The sequence below is a fragment of the Paramormyrops kingsleyae genome, chromosome 12 (genome assembly GCF_048594095.1).
Source record: "Paramormyrops kingsleyae isolate MSU_618 chromosome 12, PKINGS_0.4, whole genome shotgun sequence".
Lineage (NCBI taxonomy): Eukaryota > Metazoa > Chordata > Actinopteri > Osteoglossiformes > Mormyridae > Paramormyrops > Paramormyrops kingsleyae.
In genome coordinates, this window is record NC_132808.1 from 15,571,519 (window position 1) to 15,594,489 (window position 22,971).

The 22,971-nt window shown below is 39.6% G+C and overlaps 2 long non-coding RNA genes across 2 annotated transcripts; one reads left to right on the top strand and one right to left on the bottom strand.

The window, feature by feature from the left end:
- Positions 1 to 7,497: 7,497 nt before the first annotated feature.
- LOC140577661 (uncharacterized) lies at positions 7,498 to 9,366 on the top strand. The gene is made up of 2 exons (XR_011981791.1): positions 7,498 to 8,133; positions 9,046 to 9,366. It is a non-coding gene; the product is annotated as an uncharacterized lncRNA (long non-coding RNA).
- An 850-nt stretch (positions 9,367 to 10,216) lies between these two features.
- On the bottom strand, positions 10,217 to 22,293 carry LOC111840160 (uncharacterized). Its single transcript, XR_011981792.1, has 3 exons — positions 22,152 to 22,293; positions 11,635 to 12,304; positions 10,217 to 11,175 (listed from the first exon to the last, which is right to left on the bottom strand). It is a non-coding gene; the product is annotated as an uncharacterized lncRNA (long non-coding RNA).
- Between the last annotated feature and the right edge of the window lie 678 nt (positions 22,294 to 22,971).

Here is a 22,971-nt window from a genome sequence, read left to right on the forward strand (position 1 = left end):
GAGGTAAAAGGTGTTATAATTCATTAATGATGAACAGACATGAATTCAGTATACTACTTTATTTGTTCATTCATCGTTATATAAAATTAACATATATAGTAACAAACATAGTAACTGCTTGAAATAATTCATCTGTCATGATTCATTAATGATGATTTTTTTGTGTGATTCATTATTTGTTCTCAGTAATTCGCAAAGGTTTATTTATAGATTGATAAATGTAGTAATTAATACAGCAGCAGATCCCATTATTAACATAATAAGGACCACCCATCCATCCTACTCAGGGTTATGGGGGGTCCTCAGCATGTTATTGGACTGTATAGAGTATCCAGAGGAAACCCCACAATGACACGGTGAGAATAGCAAACTCCACACACAGGGAGCCATGGCAGAGACTCAAACCCTGGGCCAAGGAGTGTGAGGCAGCGGTGCTACCCACCCCACCCCACATAAAAATGAGCCAACAGGAAATGATTAATTAATAAGTACGGTAAAATCCCGTTATAGTGGACTCACTTATAATGGAATATCGTCTATAACAGACAAGGTCCGCTGGTCCCGGCCGTGCACAAATGTTTTTCATACCAGCATGGAAAGATCAACATGTATGCTGTGCCTTTTCTTGCCAAATTTGATCCCATGATTCGGCCAGTGCATGCTTCCTTACAGCAAATTTAAATCCATAATTGTGAAATCAAGAATGAATTACTATCATTACTATAATGAATGGCATTTCAAAAACTAAACCATTATTTAAGGATGAGGAGGTATAGTTTTCTATATATCTGTATATGATAGTATGTTTTTGCTTGTTAAATTCCTGTGATTTTTCTTTAAAAAATTTTTTAAAACATGCATATATCAGCTACCTGCTAACGGTACATCAGTTTTGCCTTGAATGGCAGCATCCGATATGTGTCACATCCAGCCCCACCCTGCATGTCCAATCCCTGTGTGTCCCTCAGGCGTGTTCCCGCCCTCTTGCTAACCACCCACAGCTTGCCCCTCTGTATATTAGCATCTCCTAGTCCTGCGCTCCCTGTGCGGTGAACCTGCCCTATGTGCTGTAATAAACACTCCTACGTGGGATTGTTTGGCATACAGCCTGATTAGGGTCGTGCTTCGTCAAAACGTCGTGACAATATGTTATTACAATTTTAAAGAAAGAAGACAGTGTATCTACTTAAAACACTGGCAAAAAGATGGTTCACACAGCTTCCATAGTAACATGAATCCATGCAAAGAAGATAAGCTTAATCATAGTATCACAGGTAGGTCCTCCTAAATGTAATGAACATGACTAATGAGAAGCATTAGGTGAAAGTAGCCAATGACATTAATTCTTTGTTTGTCTCAGTCTCATTTAGAACTCTGTTCTTGTACAGTGTGCCCCCCTGGACGAGCCAAGCCGGCGTGTTCAGCAATTTTATACGTTTAAAATACATTCACCTTCTGTACCGGCTTGTCCTGTGCTGGGTCACAGGCACCCTATCCCAGAAGCTATGGGCACCAGAACCCAGGCTAGGGTGCTGACCCCCCACAGGGCCCACACACCATTCACACCTACAGATGGTTTGGCAACAATGGATGGATGGATGGTTGGATGGATGGATAGATAGATAGATAAAATGTAAATGTGCAAATTGTCCATATTTGATAGTGCAGACATGTCACTGTTTATCAGGAACATAGAATCGACAGACATCCATACTGCCGCAATAGCTGAAAAACTTTGTTTGCTTTACAGTACATGTGAGAAACTTAATTAAAAATTAAAATAAATTAATGTACGCCCTAGATGTTCCTATTTGCAAAAAAACGTGATATCTAGGTTGCCTCTGTAGGTCAACAAAACATTTGTTGAAATAGTTGAATATTTTTTATATTTTTAATCTTTTGGCCTGCCCTTCAAACAGCCTGAGTCTGTACTCATGTGAATGTTAATTTGACACATACCACCGACTTACAGAACAAGCACATCCCCTCATGGCAACATAAATCTGATGTGATAATGTGCCAACTATCTCACAAACCTATGTCACACACGGACATCTTACTAATTCTGCAAACTGGCAACACCAGACTAGTAGTGAAGCTAATCTGATGAATGACCATAACTGTTTGGTTACTGGTGTAGATAATATATAATTATTTGTGATTATGAATTTAAGTTTAGGCAATAAAAGTAGTATAAATAAAATGATGCTCAAAAGTGATGGCCTGCGAATTAAGTATCGATTGGTGCTTTAGTGCTTTTGAAAGGGATATTTAAGTGTTAAACACCCCCACCATCAAAACCGGCCAATACAACCCCCCCAAACCCCCAATAATTTACGCCCAGGGTGAAGGCCTCAACCCCCCCAATGTTACTCCCCTGGGTCACCCAGAAACGTAATATTTCATCTAAACAAGCCAAAAATAGAACACATCAAGCAGTTTTTTATATTTAATACAAACAACTGGATATTAAATTCAATTGTCTTTCAGTCTGCTGCCATCTACTGCCAATATGACAGAATGCCACTCCACCATCTTTCTTATGTTACTGACACCAGAGGACAAAGTACAAAATTAAATGTTTTTTCTAGTCTTTTTGTGCCTTTTTTTCTTAAAGATTGCAACTCAAAGCATCATGTGGGTCTAATAATCACAGCTGCCTCTTATTTGATCCTCATTAGTCCATGTATATCAGTGCCTGCTTGTCTTGTGCTCCCCAGTCCAGTCAATGTTGTCATTCATGTTGTTTTCTGTGCCATTCCCTGGGTCAGTTCTCCCATATGTCAGTACAATCCTAGCCCCCCCTTTGGTGCTGTCAGTTCCTTGGTTGTACCCCTTGTGGTCCATTTGTTTACTACTTGAGTTTGCTAACGGTGAAAAAAAGCCTCGATTTTGTTAACTTTCCGGCTGCCTTTGAGCTGTCCTTTCCTCTGATGTGACAATATACTGTATATAATTCAGTCTCCGATGTTTATTTATAAGAAGTATAATACATTTTGATGAGATCTATTCAAACTAGCTTGTGGAGGGCAGAGTAACTGTTACTTCCTATCTGATAGTTCCTCCTGTTGTAAGTACCATTAAAACGCTACATGCTTCAGGAAGTCCGCTTTGTAACTCTGTTTTTATAACGGCCACTTCTAAAATGTCAAGCGTGCTGCTGATGTGCTGGATTACTCTCTTTGTGAAGACAGGTAATGTGCATGACAACAGCCTCTAATTTAATTTCCTATAATACTTGAGTGCTTTGATCTGAATTATTAGATATGAGAACTGCTATACTTGGTTGATGAACCATTCATATGGCACCAGACATTAATATTGTAGCGCCGGTGAGATCTGTGCATCCCGGCAAACCTCATGAACGCTCGTGTATATAGCCCTGTGTCTGTGTAATTGTAAATAGCCCTTGTATTGTTGTTGTTATGGCTATAGTTGCCTTCCCAATCGGGCCGTGTATGTTTATCCGCGTCTTGCATGTACCCTGTTCGATCCTCATGTCTTCTTAGCTTGTATAAATCTCCCACCATTTGTGCACCTTACAGTTCAACATCTGACCACCTTGTGTTTCCGCTCTGTGTATTTGGGGCTTGGTGCTCGTTGGGCGCCTGCTACAGTCCTTTTCAGGACTAGAATGAAGAGCATGTTCTGTCCCAGCAAGCAAGTCTCCTCGTCCTTCACTATGCTTGTGATGCCTCGGTTCGCCCGACGCTACAATATGTGTATTAGTTGCATTAACATTAGGCAGTGTTCCTCCCATTTATGCATTTTGTGTGACCTGAGACAGGTGGCAGAGGAACAGGAAGAGAGGGGCTAGAGGGAGGTTTATGATCAGAAGCTCTGTGAGAGCCTGCAGTCGGCCACTTCTTGCTCAGAGGGGGTGAGGTCATCGGCTGAGGTCACGCTATCAGCTCTCTGTTGAGAAGTTGGGCCTCATTATTTAAAATGGAGTACAGTGTGACCTCTATTCACAAGGAGTCCAGCCTATTTAACAGAACTAGCTTTCCTCTAAAGTTTGTTCTGCCTTCTAGCCTTTGTCACCTTGATATAATCACACAGCTGCAAAAAAATTTGCCAAGAATGAAATGGTAAAAAAATCCTAGTTTTCTCAAGAAAGATACCACAGACCCTCCTGCAGCCATAACCTCCACCATGTTCCACGGATGTGGTGATCGTAGGAGGATTCTGTCTCTCGTACAGCTGAATCTTCATGGTATCAGTCCATAAGTCATTATTACAAAACTGTTAGCAAACTGAAACCTATCATTTCTGTTCTTATACCTTTTCAGTGGCTTGCATCTTGTGGTAAACCCTCTGATTACATGCTAATGCAACTGTTTATGGTTATTTGGAAACAGCTGCACTTACATCCTGGAGAGTGTTTTTGATTGGGGTGACAGTTCTGAAGGGCTTTTTCTTTACAAGTGAAAGTATTCTTCTGTCATCGACTGTGATAGTCTTCCTACGTCTATAAAGTTGTTTGGTATTTATTTTAATAATATATGTATAATGTTATTTCTGATAATCTAGACTTTGGCACACCTAATGTTTTCTCTGTGATTGGATTCATTTTTCCTGACTGTTCAGCCTCACGATGGCCTGCTTTACTGACATTGACACCTATTTGGTCCTCATATTGAGTGACAACAGAAATCAAAATACCACACTAGGCTTTTTATCAGCTTAATTGTGTATTAATTGATGATACAGTAACATACATCTGGCCAAGAAACAGCTAAGCAGATAATTGTCCAAATATTTTCCTCCTTGCAGTGGGGTTGGGGGTATGTATAGAAAACATAATTCTTATAGTTAGTTAGAAATCTCACACAGTTCACCCAACATAGCTGTTCATAGGCTTAAATTAAAGCTGACAGCCAAAATACTGAAAATTGTGTCTCTGTCCAAATACTTAAGGTCTGTGTGTCACGCGCTGACCAGGGAAGCAGAGGCGAGGAGGCGTAGGATCAGGGAAAATGCGGGGTTTAAAGGGATTGAACACGAAGGAACAGGCAACAAAGCAGATTGACATTACAATGACCGGACTGGGGAAACAAACTGAAACGCGGACTAAATACACTGAACTAATGACAGTAACCGGAAACAGCTGACGAACACGGGGAATCCACATGGGGTTAATGAGGGGGCGTGACACACGAGAGGAGCGGACGATCGGGGCATGACACTGTCATATACAAGAAACAGTGTGTGTTTACATTTGAGCCAAGTTATTTCTTCAAAAGCACTTGTGGGTTGATGCCCCGATATCATGCCATGGAAAGATGAAATGCCATTTTCTCTCTGCTTTGGAAAGTAAATCACTATTGTAATATTGTAAAATGTATTTTTTTTTTTATCTCCTGGTGCTGAACAAACATTAGACAAAAGCACAGAACTAAATTACAAAAGTGTACAGTAGCACAGCATGTTCTATAGTCATGGGGATTGGGCCAGAAGCCTATGCCAGGCCATACAGGGCACAAGGCAGGGAAACACTGGGCAGGATGGCAGTATAAGATCCAGAGTTCCTGGGTTAAGGGGCAGCGTGTGGTTCAGTGGGCTAAGCCTGTGTGCCTGTAATCACAAGGTCGCCAGTTCAGTCTCAGCACATCTGCGGCTCCTTGCCCTTAACCCCCAGCTCCCTGGGCGCCGCTACGGGTGGCTGCCCTTCACAGACAACTTACTCTACAAAGAGCAAGTTGAGGGAGGCGTAAAGACAATTTCCCCACAGGGATTAATAAAGTATCAATTATTATTATTATTATTATTGTTATTCCTCTGCCCTGTGCTGTCTGGGAGAGGCTCTCTGTACTCAGTCAGCTGCTGGAAGGTAGATGGGCACCTTCTAGGGGTCTTCGGTGGTGAAATGTTATCTAACATGAAAGCAGAGGTTTGTGCAGAAACCTGCATGTCAGGCTCTGAAAGCACTGGGGATGGCAGTGACCTGCATCAAGCCCACAAGAAACTTGGAGTTTTACCTTTTAAGTGAAGTAGCACCTACAGTATAATAGTATTTTAGGCGCTAACATGGACCAAAGTGTTCTTTTGTGTTGAATGGATAATTTAAGTTAGTGGTTCTCGGTCCTGTTCCTGGTGCCCCCCCGCTAGATTGTTTTCATTCCAACCTTAATCAGCCTCAGATGGTCCTTAATGGGCTAATAATGACTGTGGCAGGTTGAAAGCAGTGTGGGTTGGAATCCAAATATTCTGGCAGCGGGGGCTCTAGGAACAGGATTGAGAACCACTGATTTAAGCTGTATATATTAAATACTGTGAAACTAATTCACAGAATGTACACCATATAATTTGTATCTTCTATAAGCCTAAATAAAGCATTAATGCAGAAAAGATCACAAGTTAATTCTGTGTCAGCACAGTGTTACTTGGCCCATCAATTGCAATATGATTGTAGCAGAGTTAAGGTCATACCCTCAGGAATGTTTGGTGCTAATTAAGAAGCATGCACTACCAGCAATGTGTCCAATTGATATTTCTTCCTTGATATGTGTTAGATATTTAAGATGCCTGCTCTTGCATTCAGTACATTATGTAATTGGTTAATCATTTGGGGGTCAATTATATTAAAAATGTGCTCCATCTCTCTCCAGACTCCAGCCCTACAGAGTCTCCTGTTTATGGCCAAAGGGGAGCATCTGTTCATCTCACAGTGGAGGGTCTTCGGGATCCACAGATCATAAGAATAACATGGAAATATAATAATACAGACATACTGGAACACTCAATGGATAGTAGTTCTTCATATTGCAACACAAATTATACAGAGAAGATACAGTTTGACAGTAGCGACTTCTCTTTGCTCATTAAGAAACTAGACGAGACAAACCGGGGCATCTATACTGCCACAATAAAAGATAAAAATAGGAAGGACTTTGTAAAAGCCAAATACCATTTACATGTACTAGGTAAGAACAGAATTTTAGAATGTTAATTTGTGTCTCTGCTGCACTATAAAAAAAATTATCTCTGGGGTGAAATATGCATTGGTTCTGCTTTGCAGAGGCTGTTTCCAAACCAGTTATTCAGATGAAGCCACTTTCATTAAGCTCTGCTGAAGGATTCTGCACTGTGTCAGTGAACTGCTCTGTGAGGGACAGCTGGGTCTATTACACCTGTGACCAAACCCAGTGCTCACAGACAGAGCCCCAGTCCTGGCCAGATGTGAACATCACTGTCACTGTTTATCATGGAAACATCATCTGCACAGGCAGCAACCGGGTCAGCAAGGAGACCCAGTCAGAACCACTGGGAAATGCATGTGAGGGTATGATGGTGAATTTGATTATTACTTATATTAGGACACTGAAACACAACTGTCACTTGCATTTTAAACTGTCTGGTGTTTGAAGCTGATGTATGTTGTGCTGAAATTAAAAACAGCAGTTTTGCATCTTAACTGGATTATAATCACCTTGGGCCACAATGTTTATTTTCTCTCTTTTTTGTGTTAATTTACCCATTATTATTATTATTATTATTATTATTATTATTATTATTATTATTATCACTTTTCATAAAATGCTGTTACGGAAATGATCCAGTCTTTTAGAAACTGTCTGTCTGACAAACCAGCATGACCTCATATGACTATGATGAAGGATCATCTCCAGTAACAGATAAAACACTGCAGACTGTAAAAGCTCAGCAGGATGTTCATGATTTTCAGTTTTTCCCATGAGCTGCCCCAGGTATACCTACAGAATTCATAAGATATCATATAGCAACTAGCAACATAAAACATTGAGTTTATAAGATTCCATTTAGAAAGCAACACAAAAATTACGTAGATTAACAGTGCCTGAGTAGGTCTGCCATATTAAGTACAGCCACAAACATTTTCTGTTTGTTTTGAGAAAAACTTGGTTATCTTTAACAGCTTTTTGCAAATGAAAATGTAATTTTTTAAGTAAATGCAGACATTCATATATCGTACCGTGCTGTTGTCTGTCTTCAGCTAATATGATAATATTAAATCCTTGAAGGTGGCCAATACTCCACTCTGCTACCCACTAGTGGCCTCTCACCCTGTTTGCTGAAGATGCTGCTGTTCTCTGTGGGTCTGGTCATCATGATATCAGCTGTCATCACTGTGCACCTCAAGGACAGGTTCTGCAGGTTAGTCCAAGTCATTTAGCTGTAGTTCAGACTATCTTAAGCATTCAGAATGCAGATGGTCAGACTTAGTCATGAAGCAGCAAAGCAGATGCATTAGCACTGTGGGTGCTGATCAATGTGTGACTGCAGGTTAGGCCTCTGTGACTGTGGTCATACGGTTGCTGGTTCCAATCCCATGATCGGCCCTTAAGCAAGTCAGTAAAACCTGAAAAACTGATCCAGGGGTGCAGGACAAACAGCTGACCCTGTACCAGAACCCAAACTGTGCTCTTACCTGTATATTCATGTACGTCTTAAAGGAGAGCAAGATGGCATGTACAGGAACTGTAGGATTCCAGTGTACTTGTGAAAATGGCAAATAATACCTCATTTGAATTTGGTTTCTCAAAATAACACATTAATTTCAGTCAAAAAAATTTTAATTTTTGTAAATATGGAAGCAAACACAAAAACATTGCTTGGCCCATTCAATTGAAATTTTACATTTAAAAAACACCCAGATGGAATTTTAGATTGGAGCACCGTTCTGTGCAAATTTCTGCAGTAAGGAATCTTTGTACCATCAGAGTAGTTCAAGCCTGAAATTCCACCTCAATGCAAAACACTTAGCAGTGAACTAAGAGGTCAGACCATCATGATGCTGCTGTGAGGTACCAATATGTAATTAAAGAGATGTTTAAGTTTAAAGTCTATAATGTCTATCACTGATTCACTCATCTATCAAAATCAATTTGACTTGAAATATTTAAAAAAATGCTTCTCACGTCAAATGTATATGGATTAATTAATCACTAAGCCTGTACTTTTAAAAATTGCTTGACAGCCCTAATTTGAATTTAAAAAACCAGAGATAAATAACAAAAACCCTCTGTCTACCCTTCTCTCTTCTCTGTGTACTTTCCTGTCTTTCAGAAGAGAAGAAACAGAGAAGACATTGGAAAAAATACAGATTCAGGAAATGGAGGCTTAATATGTGAACTATATATCATTGTATTATTTTGTGCTAAGATTAAATGTCATCTATTACATAGAATAAATCTAAACTTGTCTGGTAAATAAAGCATTTTTATACTCCTATTGTGTTTAGTCTACCAGTAATGGGTTATGTACTAAGGCTTTCCTAGTAAGATATACTAAGTAGTCACTGCATGTCTGGTTATAATTTCAATTCTCTTTTGGTATCTGCATGCTTTGTAATAAGAGCGTCTCACAAATAAAAGAAAAAATAATTCAGTATTATTAATTTAATTCCTATAGTAGCTGGCTTTAAGAAACACTGCTAGATGTTATCTAATCACATTCTGTTTGTTTAATTTCACTTTATTACAATATTATCGAAAATACATGACATATTGTTTTAATGCATCCATCCTTTCTCCTTCCACTTGCCCAGTGCAGGGTTGCAGTGAGCCTGGTGTTACTGTAAGAGCACTGGGCATTAAAGTCTAATGACTGTAGCTTTCTTATGGCTTTGGTCAGTTACAGGGTAACCTGCCTTGTAGTATCTGAGTCAGTCATACATACTGATGTTGTGTAGCTGATTGACCAAACACACTAATATTATTCCGGTTTGTTGCTGCCCTACAGTTCCTGAGCCGAGATAAAACAGGTTTACATTGTGTCTGTCAGTGGTGGCAGTTAGCTAAAAAATCAAGGAGATAAAAAATAATACATTTTGTAATATTATAGTGATTTTTTTCTGCCAAAGGAAACAAAATGGCATTACAATTCATAATTTTGTTCAAATATTTGTCCCCTGCATAAGCCAAGCTTAGCTTGTTCAGCAAATTTGTATTTTTAAGCAATAACATACGAGAAGCAGTGCGGTTGGACTCCAGTATATCATGGCTGTGATTTGGTCATGGGCACGAGGCCACAGGCAATCACAGCCAGGATATATCGGAGTACAACCACATGGCTTCGGGAACGTTATTGCTTTTATACAACAGTTCATCTAGTAGCATTTATAAGGTAACAGTAATAAGATATAGCATATGCTGTTTATTTATCTAGCCACTGCACCACCCTGGAGATTTAGCATCTTTATTGAAATTCCTTCCATTTTTATTAATGTTGAGCTGCATTTTAATGATTTGCTGCATTTATTCCTCTATGGGATCTTTCCACCTTCTCAAAGATCTCAAGTCTTTTACCACCAGTAAATATCAAAATATGTAACATGGATGAAGAACTTCAAACTGACATTGCATTAGAGTGCCAGCCAGCACACACTGCTAAATTCGGTAAATACCAGTGTGGAAAAATTGCTTATTATTGGTCTGTTGGTAACTGTGACAACAAAATAAAAGAGGAAGTTGCTGCTGAACTTGTTTCCTGTATCACAGATTAAAAAGAGTAAGACATCACATATTTTCCATCCATTCAGTGGGCATATATGAAACGTGTAGAGCCCTCGTTTCATCTGATAACATGAATATTGTACAGTGCACACAGACCCACTGCAAAGGAAGTGGCATCACAGGCATGAGCTAAAAAGTTCCAGCCAGCAGTCATTCTGTAGAAAAGTCCATGTTATTTTTTCACCTGACTGTAAATACTTGTGTCATCACAGTGAGCTGGTGGGGGTGTTCCTGGGGGCAGGTCCTTTGGGTGTCCCACAGTGCAGTACACAGTGTTATCCTGGGGGGTATTTGGGGAAAATGCTCTGTTTGCGGCCCGTGGCACCATGTATGTAGCATTTACTCCATCCGGGCTTAGCTCCCCCTGCAGGTTAACAGGCGTTATTACACTGCTAATGCAGATGTGTTTGCATCACAATACAGCACTTTACAGGTCAACATGCATTACAGGGTACAAAGGCGTCATTTTTATCTCTGTATCTTTATACATGTAGTGTTTCATTAATTAATTGCTAAATAATTGCATGAAAATATTAAGTTACCTCTGAATTTCTTGTATGCCTTTTACGGCGCATTTTAAAACAGATGAAACCAATGCAAACAAGGCAGAGGCAGACAATGCCGAGTATCAGCACAATGTACCATAATGATGGAGGCACAATAATGCCATCAGACTTCATACCTGTAACAGACATTGTGTTTACAGTCAATTATTCTGCCGACCATCACTGAACTCAGATAAACACAATTTTCAAACCAATCCTGTATCCCCATCAGCTCAAAACCTGAATGGGTTTGACACTTTCTTGGTCAAAACAGAGCTTGTGCATGAAAAAAATTTAAATCAGGACTGATACTTATATAGCACTTAATATGCAAATATTTGCACATGTATTTGATAAAATAAGCATATAAATCGTACATGAGGTTACAAATGAAATCACTTTTCTGTGTATATTAACACATTTGAGTATCAGACAGGAGAGCTACCAACACAGTAAATGATCACGGTGACCAAGGTGATTATGATCCAGTTAAGAGCCACATCAGCTTCAAACACCAGACAGTTAAAAATGCAAGTAGCAAGTAGTGTTCAGTGTCCTGATATAAGTAATAATCAAATTCACCATCATACACTCACATGCATGTCCCAGTGGTTCTGACTGGGTCTCCTTGCTGACCCGGTTGCTGCCTGTGCAGATGATGTTTCCATTATAAACAGTGACAGTGATGTTCACATCTGGCCAGGACTGGGGCTCTGTCTGTGAGCACTGGGTTTGGTCACAGGTGTAATAGACCCAGCTGTCCCTCACAGAGCAGTTCACTGACACAGTGCAGAATCCTTCAGCAGAGTCTAATGTCAAATTATTCATCTGTATAATGGGTTTGGCAACGGCTTCTGCAAAGCAGAACCAATGCATGTTTCATAGACAGGTTATGATCAGTTTGACAGCACAGCAGAGACACTAATAAACATACTCAAATTCCCTGCTTACCTTGGACATACAAACGGTACTTGGCTTTTTCAGAATCAGCCCCACCTGTTCCAGTTATTACAGCAGTATAGGTGCCCTGGTCAGTCTCGTTTACGTTCTTAATGAGCAAGGAGAAATTTCTACTGTCAAACTGCATCTTCTCTTTATACTCTGGGTAGTAATATGTATGATTAGTATCCAGTGTGTGTTCCAGCATTGCTGTAGAGTTGAGTCGCCATGTAATTCTTCTGATCTGTGGATGTTGAAGACCCTCCACTGTGAGATGAACAGACACCCCCTTTAATCTATAATCGGGAGACTCTGTAGGGCTGGAGTCTGGAGAGAAATGGAGCATGTTTTAAATATAATTTACCCCCAATTGATTAACTAATTACATAATGTACTGAATGCAAGAGCAGACATTTTAAATATCTAACATATATCAAGGAAGAAATATCAATAGGACACATTGCTGGTAGTGCATGCTTCTTAATTTGCACCAAACATTCCTGAGGGTATGACCTTAACTCTGCTACAGTCATGTTACAATTGATGGGCCAAGTATCAACGTGCTGACACAGAATGAACTTGTCATCTTCTCTATGTTAATGGTTCATTTGGGCTCATAGCAGATACAAATTATATCATGTACACGCTGTAAATTAGTTTTACAGTATTTAATATATAATATATACAGCTTAAATCAGTGGTTCTCAGTCCTGTTCCTGGAGTCGTTCCTGCCAGAATATTTTCATTCCAACTAGGGCTGCAACAACTAATCGATTTAATCGATTAAAATCGATTATTAAAATAGTTGCCAACTAATTTAATAATCGATTAGTTGGGTCTACGTTATTATACACATAAGTACAGCGGCAACCTCCTAATTTGGGAGCAGTAAGCTAACCAAAGCCGCGGTGGATGCCGACCGCCATAAAAGAAAAAAGTAAATGCACATAAACGCCATTTACGCACCTTTTAAATTTACAAAACAGCTTTTACTCACCTTTTTTAAGATCACTAATGTTAATGATATAGTTACCCACCGTTTTTACTGCTGTGCATATAGTTTACCCACCTTAAATTTCTTGTTACCACTACAACACTGCTTCATTTCTTCACGATAGAAATTTATAGTAATATCAAATGTTGTAGTATTCAAGACCAGTTTTTGAAGGTCTCGATCTTGTCTTTGAATCAGCCGTATTTCTACTCGTTCTTGTCATGGACTCGGGATTTTATTTCGAGACCATAACTCTGAGAATATTCTTATTAATGAGCCGTTTACTGTCGGATTGGATAACTAATAACTGCAACCAATGGCGTTACTGCCGGCCGCGTTACCCACCCCGTCCCTTCACACACGCACATGTGTTTAAATGAACGCAAGGGAAGTCGTGGTTGTCAACACAATCAGCTATTATGGGGCTAGAAATGCGGCTACATATACCACAACGTGTTTACCCTACCATTCTATTAGGTGGGCGCCCCAAGTAAATTTTATTTAATTTCATTTTCTGTATAGCTCCAGATCGCAACAGAAACCGCGGTTAAGTTAGCCTCATATTCGATATTCAGTTTTCTAGCTTCAATAACTTTTCACGGAAGTAAGGTGGGGCGTTTTTAGTGATAAAATCGTGTTGTCCAGTCCACAGACAACAATGCACACCGGTTATTTTGTCGCTTCAAACCATTTCGTGATTTGTGCAAAATCGCGTTAATAGCTCATAAAATAGGTCCTGTCAGCTGTAATGACATGGTCGGTTAGCATTTTGGGCTCATGGCGACTGTTGCACACCCCTTTGTTTCCCAGATTACTTTACGTACGATTTTTAATTAATTTTTGAATGTTCGAACGTATCCGTATAATGTGCTATGGGACAATACATGAATGGGTTAATAACTTTAAAACTAGACGAGATAGGCACATCTAGTGAAGTGTGCTTTTATCAGTGGACTACAGGGAACAATGCACACCCCTTAGATTTTCAGAATAACTTTCACTCTAACAGCTATTAATTAATACATTGTATGCATATTACATGGCTTAGGGGCAATGCACTAAAGGGTTAATAGCTCAGGAACAAAATGGGACAGCCATATCCCATGAAGTGTGCCTTGATCAGGGGACTCTGGGGCACAATGCACACCCCTTAGATTTTCAGAATAACTTTCACTCTAACAGTTATTAATTAATACATTGTATGCATATTACATGGCATAGGGGCAATGCAATAAAGGGTTAATAGCTCTGGAACAAAATGGGACAGCCATGTCCCATGAAGTGTGCATGGATCAGTGGACTCTGGGGGACAATGCACACCCCTTAGATTTTCAGAATAACTTTCACTCTAACAGCTATTAATTAATACATTGTATGCATATTACATGGCATAGGGGCAATGCACTAAAGGGTTAATAGCTCAGGAACAAAATGGAACAGCCATGTCCCATGAAGTGTGCCTTGATCAGGGGACTCTGGGGCACAATGCACACCCCTTAGATTTTCAGAATAACTTTCACTCTAACAGTTATTAATTAATACATTGTATGCATATTACATGGCATAGGGGCAATGCACTAAAGGGTTAATAGCCTTGGAACAAGATGGGACAGCCATGTCCCATGAAGTGTGCTTTGATCAGGGGACTCTGGGGCACAATGCACACCCCTTAGATTTTCAGAATAACTTTCACTCTAACAGTTATTAATTAATACATTGTATGCATATTACATGGCATAGGGGCAATGCACTAAAGGGTTAATAGCCTTGGAACAAGATGGGACAGCCATGTCCCATGAAGTGTGCTTTGATCAGGGGACTCTGGGGCACAATGCACACCCCTTAGATTTTCAGAATAACTTTCACTCTAACAGTTATTAATTAATACATTGTATGCATATTACATGGCATAGGGGCAATGCACTAAAGGGTTAATAGCTTTGGAACAAAATGGGACAGCCATGTCCCATGAAGTGTGCCTTGATGAGGGGACTCTGGGGGACAATGCACACCCCTTAGCTTTTCAGAATAACTTTCACTCTAACAGCTATTAATTAATACATTGTATGCATATTACATGGCATAGGGGCAGTGCAATAAAGGGTTAATAGCTCTGGAACCAATTGAGACAGCCATGTCCTGTGAAGTGTGCATTGATCAGGGGAACTTGGGGGACAATGCACACCCCTCACTTTTTCAGATTAGTTTTGTCTGTAATAGTTATTTTTTAATATATTGCATCCACTTAAAGTGCAATGGGGCAACACACTAAAGGGGTAATATCTCTGAAACAAAATGGGACAGCCATGTCCAATTGAGTGTGCTTTCATCAGTGGAGTCTGGGGGACAATGCACACCTCTTGGATTTTCAAGATCACTTTCTGTCTAGCAGTTATTAATTATTACATTGCATCCATTTTACATGCCATTGCTCCATTTCATACATATTGACAGTTAATTGATAACACAAATTTATCCATAAGTAAGTTGTAAAGTGTGAATTAGGCAGTGCACCGTGGGACAAAGCAAATGTATCGCAGCTGAATTGCTTGATTACGTGTTTCGTCACAATTAATACATTAGCATTAAGCATTTATCCATTGAACAAAAAAGAAAACAATAATTAAGGCACCATTTGAATCCTGGCTTCTTATATACAAAGACAATTACTCTCCTTATAAAAATTAACTTGGAATAATGAACACATCAAATTTAAAAATTAAAACTTTTTTTTTACACAAAAGAGTTGACAATAACATTCTATTAATCTCCCCTGCTGATCAGTTGAGAGGGGCATTTGGTCACATAGTCAGATTTTTTAACTAAATTTAGTGTTCCAATTTCTCCTTGATAGTACTCTTTTCTTTTTAACACAATTTTTTTAGGTCTTCTTAAACTACTGCAAGATTGCAGCACACCTGACAGGATGCCAACATCTTGAAAAGATGTCACAATAAATGTTATTAACAAAAGATTAAATGTGGAATAATAAATACACCAGAATCCTGATGCATAATGAATGAATGAATTTTGTTTCAGAGATATTACCCCTTTAGTGTGTTGCCCCATTGCACTTTAAGTGGATGCAATATATTAAAAAATAACTATTACAGACAAAACTAATCTGAAAAAGTGAGGGGTGTGCATTGTCCCCCAAGTTCCCCTGATCAATGCACACTTCACAGGACATGGCTGTCTCAATTGGTTCCAGAGCTATTAACCCTTTATTGCACTGCCCCTATGCCATGTAATATGCATACAATGTATTAATTAATAGCTGTTAGAGTGAAAGTTATTCTGAAAAGCTAAGGGGTGTGCATTGTCCCCCAGAGTCCCCTCATCAAGGCACACTTCATGGGACATGGCTGTCCCATTTTGTTCCAGAGCTATTAACCCTTTATTGCAGTGCCCCTATGCCATGTAATATGCATACAATGTATTAATTAATAACTGTTAGAGAGAAAGTTATTCTGAAAATCCAAGGGGTGTGCATTGTCCCCCAGAGTCCCCTGATCCATGCACACTTCACTAGAAGTGCCTGTCTTGTCTAGTTTTAAAGTTATTAACCCATTCATGCATTGTCCGATTTCGCATTACACGGATACATTCGAACATTCAAAAATTAATTAAAAATCGTACGTAAAGCAATCTGGGAAACAAAGGGGTGTGCATCAGTCGCCATGAGCCCAAAATGCTAAAGCACCATGTCATTACAGCTGACAGCACCTAATTTATTAGCTATTAACACGATTTTGCACAAATCACGAAATGGTTTGAAGCGCAAAAATAATCGGTGTGCATCTTAGCCTGCGTACTGGACAACACGATTCTGTGATTAATAACGCCCCACCTTACTTCCGTGAAAAGTTATTGAAGCTAGAAAACTGAATATCGAATATGAGGCTAACTTAACCGCGGTCGCAAACACCAGTCATTTAAGGCTACCTTTCCGATAGAACAGGTTTATATCTTGTCCTTTTATTAAACAAACTAAATAGCCTTATGTTATTTATCTTATTTACAGTTCATCACTGTAGTATGCTGAAACAACCGGACACGTTTTAAAACAAAATTTGCCGCCTGCCGTTCACGGGTTTTTCGTCACCAATCGTCTTATTTGCGTTGCTCAATAATTTTTAGCGTAAGATGCGGAAAAGGCTTTTTCTTCGCAATAAATGTTTACTTTATTTGTCCGTAATAAATGCAGACAGACTCGCTGGCGTGCTCTCTCCCCCTGTCATATATGTGTATCAACATTAAATAACATTAGACAATTATTTAATAATATTCTTAGTAGCAGCAGCGGTAGTCTGTGCTTTTACATTAAAAAACTGGAGTACTGAATACATTATCTAAAGCACCATGCTGGTTGCACTTTATAAAACAAGATTTTGTGTATTTCATTACGTTGATTCAGCTGCTACAAATTATTAATTTTTTTTGTATACTCTTAATGTAGCATATATTTGTTTTTTATGTGAGTTGCTGGAAACAACTTTTGTACAAGGACAGACTGGGTTATTAAAAATTGCTGGAAATCAAATTGTTTTTTGCCCCCCCCGCCCCCATCCGATTAATCGAAAAAGTAATCGACAGATTAATCGATTATCAAAATAATCGTTAGTTGCAGCCCTAATTCCAACCCACACTCCTTTCATCCTGCCACAGTCATTATTAGCCCATTAAGGACCATCTGAGCCTGATTAAGGATGGAATGAAAACTATCTGGCAGATGTTCCTCCAGCAACAGGATGGAGAACCATGAGCTTAAATCACCCAATAAACACACAAAGGTTCCTTTGGTCCATGTTAGCGCCTAAAATACTATTATAGGTGCTACTTCTCTTAAAAGGCAAAACTCCAGGTTTCTGAGTTTCCTGTGAGCCTGATGCAGGTCACTGCCACCCCCAGTGCTTTCAGAGCCTGACATGCAGGTTTCTGCACAAACCTTAACTTTCATGCTAAATAACATTTCACCACCAAAGACCCCTAGAAGGTGCCCATCTACCTTCAGACAGCCTCTCCCAGACAGCCCAGGGCACAGGGCAGAGGAATAACAATAATAATAATTGATACTTTATTAATCCTTGTGGGGAAATTGTCTTCACACCTCCCTCAACTTGCTCTTTGTGGAGTAAGTTGTCCGCGAAGGGCAGCCACCTGTAGCGGCACCCAGTGAGCTGGGGGTTAAGGGCAAGGAGCCGCAGATGTGCTGAGGCTGAACCAGCAACCTTGTGATTACAGGCACACAGGCTTAGCCCACTGAACCACACGCTGCCCCTTAACCCAGGAACTCTGGATCTTATACTGCCATCCTGCCCAGTGAACCCCTGCCTTGTGCCCTGTGATGGACTGGCATCCTGCCCAATGTACCCCTGCCTTGTGCCCTGTATGGCCTGGCATAGGCTTCTGGCCCAATCCCCATGACTATAGAGCATCCTGAGCCCATGTACACTTTTGTAATTTAGTTCTGTGCTTTAGTCTAATGTTTGTTCAGCACCAGAAAGCTATCTTTCCATGGCATGATATCGCGGCATCAACCCATAAACAGAAACAAAGTGCTTTTGATCAAATAATTTGGCTCAAATGTAAACACACACTGTTTCTTGTACATTACAGACCTTAAGTATTTGGACAGAGACACAATTTTCAGTATTTTGGCTGTCAGCTTTAATTTAAGCCTATGAACAGCTATGTTGGATGACCTGTGTGAGATTTCTAACTTTTAGAATTCTGTTTTCTATACATACCTACCCCCCCACCCCCACCCCCCACTGCAACGGAGGAAAAATATTTGGACAATTATCTGCTTAGCTGTTCCTTGGCCAGATGTATGCTACTGCATCATCAATTAATACACAATTAAGCTGATAAAAAGCCTAGTGTGGTATTTTCATTTCTGTTGCTATTGTCACTCAATATGAGGACCAAATAGGTGTCAATGTCAGTAAAGCAGGCCATCATGAGGCTGAAAATCAGAAAAAATCAATCTGAGACACAGAGAAAACATTAGGTGTGCCAAAGCCTACATTATCAGAAATAACATTACACATACATTATTATAATAAATACCAAACAACTTTATAGACGTAGGAAGACTATCACAGTCGATGACAGAAGAATACTTTCACTTGTAAAGAAAAAACCCTTCAGAACTGTCAGCCCAATCAAAAACAACCCCCAGGATGTAGGTGCAGCTGTTTCCAAATAACCATAAACAGTTGCATTAGCATGTAATCAGAGGGTTTACCACAAGATGCAAGCCACTGAAAAGGTATAAGAAAAGAAATTCCAGGTTACAGTTTGCTAACAGAATTGTAATAACGATTTATGGACTGATACCATGAAGATTCAGCTGTACGAGAGAGATAGAATCCTCCTACGATCACCACATCTGTGGAACATGGTGGAGGTTATGGCTGCAGGAGGGTCTGTGGTATCTTTCTTGAGAAAACTAGAATTTTTTTACCATTTCATTCTTGGCAAAGTTTTTTGCAGCTGTGTGATTATATCAAGATGACGGAGGCTAGAAGGCAGAACAAACTTTAGAGGAAAGCTAGTTTTGTCAAATGGGCTGGACTCCTTGCGAATAGAGGTCACCCTGTACTCCGTTTTAAATAATGAGGCCCAACTTCTCAACAGAGAGCTGATAGCGTGACCTCAGCCGATGACCTCACCCCCTCTGAGCAAGAAGTAGCCGACTGCAGGCTCTCACAGAGCTTCTGATCATAAACCTCCCTCTAGCCCCTCTCTTCCTGTTCCTCTGCCACCTGTCCCAGGTCACACAAAATGCATAAATGGGAGCAACACTACCTAATGTTAATGCAACTGATATATGCAGGACAGACCGAGGCATCGCAAGCACAGCGAAGGACGAGGAGACTTGCTTGCCGGGACAGAACATGCTCTTCATTCTAGTCCTGAGCAGGACTGTAGCAGGCGCCCAATGAGCACCAAGCCCCAAATACACAGAGCAGAAACACACGGTGGTCAGATGTTGAATTGTAAGGTGATTTATACAAGCTAAGAAGACGTGAGGATTGAACAGGGTACATGCAAGACCCGGATAAACATACACGCCCCGATTGGGAAGGCAACTATAGCCATAACAACAACAATACAAGGGCTATTTACAATTACACAGACACAGGGCTATATACATGAGCGCTCGTGAGGTATGCGCAGATCTCACCGGTGTTACAATATTAACGTCTGGTGCCATTCGCATGGTCTCAGTGTAACTGGTATTTGAACTGGTATCAGGCCTTAAACTGTATATTGTAATCCCCGACATGCTCGGTCTCATTGGCACCCCCACGATCTGCAGCCTTTCCTGGGGAGACGCTCTGCAGCCAGAGCTCCCACATGGTACTGCGTGATTAACATCTGTAGCCAGATCTATCATGTATCATGGGTATGTACAGTATCACTCTGTGTGCTGTATCCTGTATGTATAAGGTAGTCCAGAAAATAAGTAGCCTTTTAGGTTCTAGGTAGGTTGATCTCTGTTTAGCTGGTTTTGAATTGTGATTGGTGTATGTTGTTTTTACCTGACAAATAAATTATATTTAGATTAATTCTTTGTTGTCTGAACTTGCTAAGTACGGAGGTGGTGTTAAATTCATACACAGCATTCCTAGATTGTTGCTTAATCATTTAATTTGGTTAAACTGCCAGGGAACAGCTGGTCAAGTCTATCACCCACACTGCTGTTGACCCATCTCCTGAGCTAACTAATCAAACATGCTGATTATTGCCTTGCAGCCTCTGAGATAGGTTTGTTAGATCCACTGACATTAGACTGTCCCTGAGTAACCATGTAGCCTTTGAGCTGAATCATCCAGATGTCCCCACTAACAATTTTTAATTCTAGGAGCATTTACAGAACAATTAAAATATGAAAAGTGTCCAGTTTTCCTCCTAGAATGTTATCCTACTACTACAACTACTGGTACGACTAAGACGAATTATATAACAATGAATGATGGGCAAGGTATAGCAGTAGATAACACTGTTGCTTCACACCTCAGAGGTCATGGGGTCAAGGCTGGATGATGTATTCATGATATGCACATATAGCACTGTTATAATGTAGTATTTTATTAGAAAACAATATTTTTCAACATTAATTTCAATAGAAGAATTTTTAGGTAATAATATTATTGTGCTGATGTTCCCACAACCTTTGTTAAAATATAAAATATGAAATCAAAAATAAAGGGTAAACATGCGCTCACTAGAGTCCTTCTCTATTAATATTTTAGTAGATGCAGCTACCAACCTAAATTACTTAAACAGCTACCAGTGTCAGGGTGAGCACTCAAATAGCTAGACTGGATACAATAAGTAACAAAAAAGGGTCAGACTCATATATTATTGCTCTCATTCTTTTGTGACGAAACATACTGAGTAATAAAGACATGTTTAGTCTTTATCTCATTTCACCAACAGACAATCCCGAGAATATGAAGAGCTTTAGAAAATAATTTATATGATTAAACATCATTCTATAGAACAGAACATCATCATTGTGTAGAAGGGAACTAAACAACATTATATAGAATAAAACATCATTGTATAATATTAATTCTTAATCTAAAAATGGTTGAGTAGTTTAAATTTTATTTTAGATATCAGTACACAGGGACTGGCAGCCTGCCCAGGGTGTACCCCTCCTCTCGCCCGAAGATGCTGGGATTGGCTCCAGCTTCCCCACGACCAAGATGGATTAAGCGGTATAGATAATGGATGGATGGATGGATGGATCTCAGTACACAGTAGCCCTATTACGAGAACTTTTGCATCATACTTTTTCAGCAGAGAGGATGTTTCTGTGATCTATGCCATTGCCCATTTTTGGTAAAAAATAATAATAATAATAATGCAGTTAAAGACAGAAATAATTCCGCTTACAGAGACAAATACATATTTATCACCACTGGTAAAGCGCATTTCTCTAAAGCAGTAACCTGCCTTTGCAAACAGTATCATGGTCACAGACCTGTTCTATTATTCTTAGAGAATCAGGCACTTCTGCAGCTTCACCGCCATATTTATCAACTTTACTGCCATCATCATAAATCAAACATCATTATTGCTACTATATTACATTTTAGGCAAGTTCTCTCTGACAAAGTTTCACCTCTGCCACAACACCTCCACATCACTGAAAAAACATACCTGTCTCCACAGTGAGAGTGACCCAGGCTACAAAAAATATTATCACACTGTATGTGATCATCTTAACAAGTAATGAAACACGTGTAGCTCTGTGATAGTTTCAGCAAAAATCACTGAAGCACTGAAGTCTTCCTGTTAAATGACACGGTGTTTCCTGTTCATGTGACACAAACTACTGCGCTGTATGCCAAAAGGAAAAAAAATGGTGTAATGTTCCTCTATATGGCAACCAAATGTTTGTCCTCCTACCATCCTACAGGTGCTACAGAACTATTCACACACATGCACACAAGCAAGTTCAGTAGTAGGTTATTTTCCCAAAGCCATCTCACACCTGATCTCTAGAACCAGAAGGACAAATCTCATAACAAGTGCAATAACAGACCATTTCACTATTTCTTGAATAGTTTTAATAACTTTATACTTTTTCATTTGCATTTCTGATTGCATTGACTTGGGTTGTCACTAATGTAATCTTGTTTATAAGTATAACTTTTGGATTTTGTCTCTTGAAACATTTCATTTTGAAACTGAATTGACATTAAATCAAGAACATAATGAAATAGGTGATTTTTTTTTTCTCGTATTTGAAGACATCTGTTTCCTATTTCCTGTGTTGTCTGTTGAACAACAACATTTACTCTCCAACCCACATTTCAGTGCAGTTTGACTAACAAAGCTAAAGTTCTTACAACCTGCAAAGAGAGCTGCAATGCACGATGTCCTGAGTTACTTTTAGGGTAAGAAAACTTACTAAAAGTAATTTCATTGCAAGCTTTGTTTTCAACAGAACTAAAGTTTTCTTGCCCTAAAAGAAGTT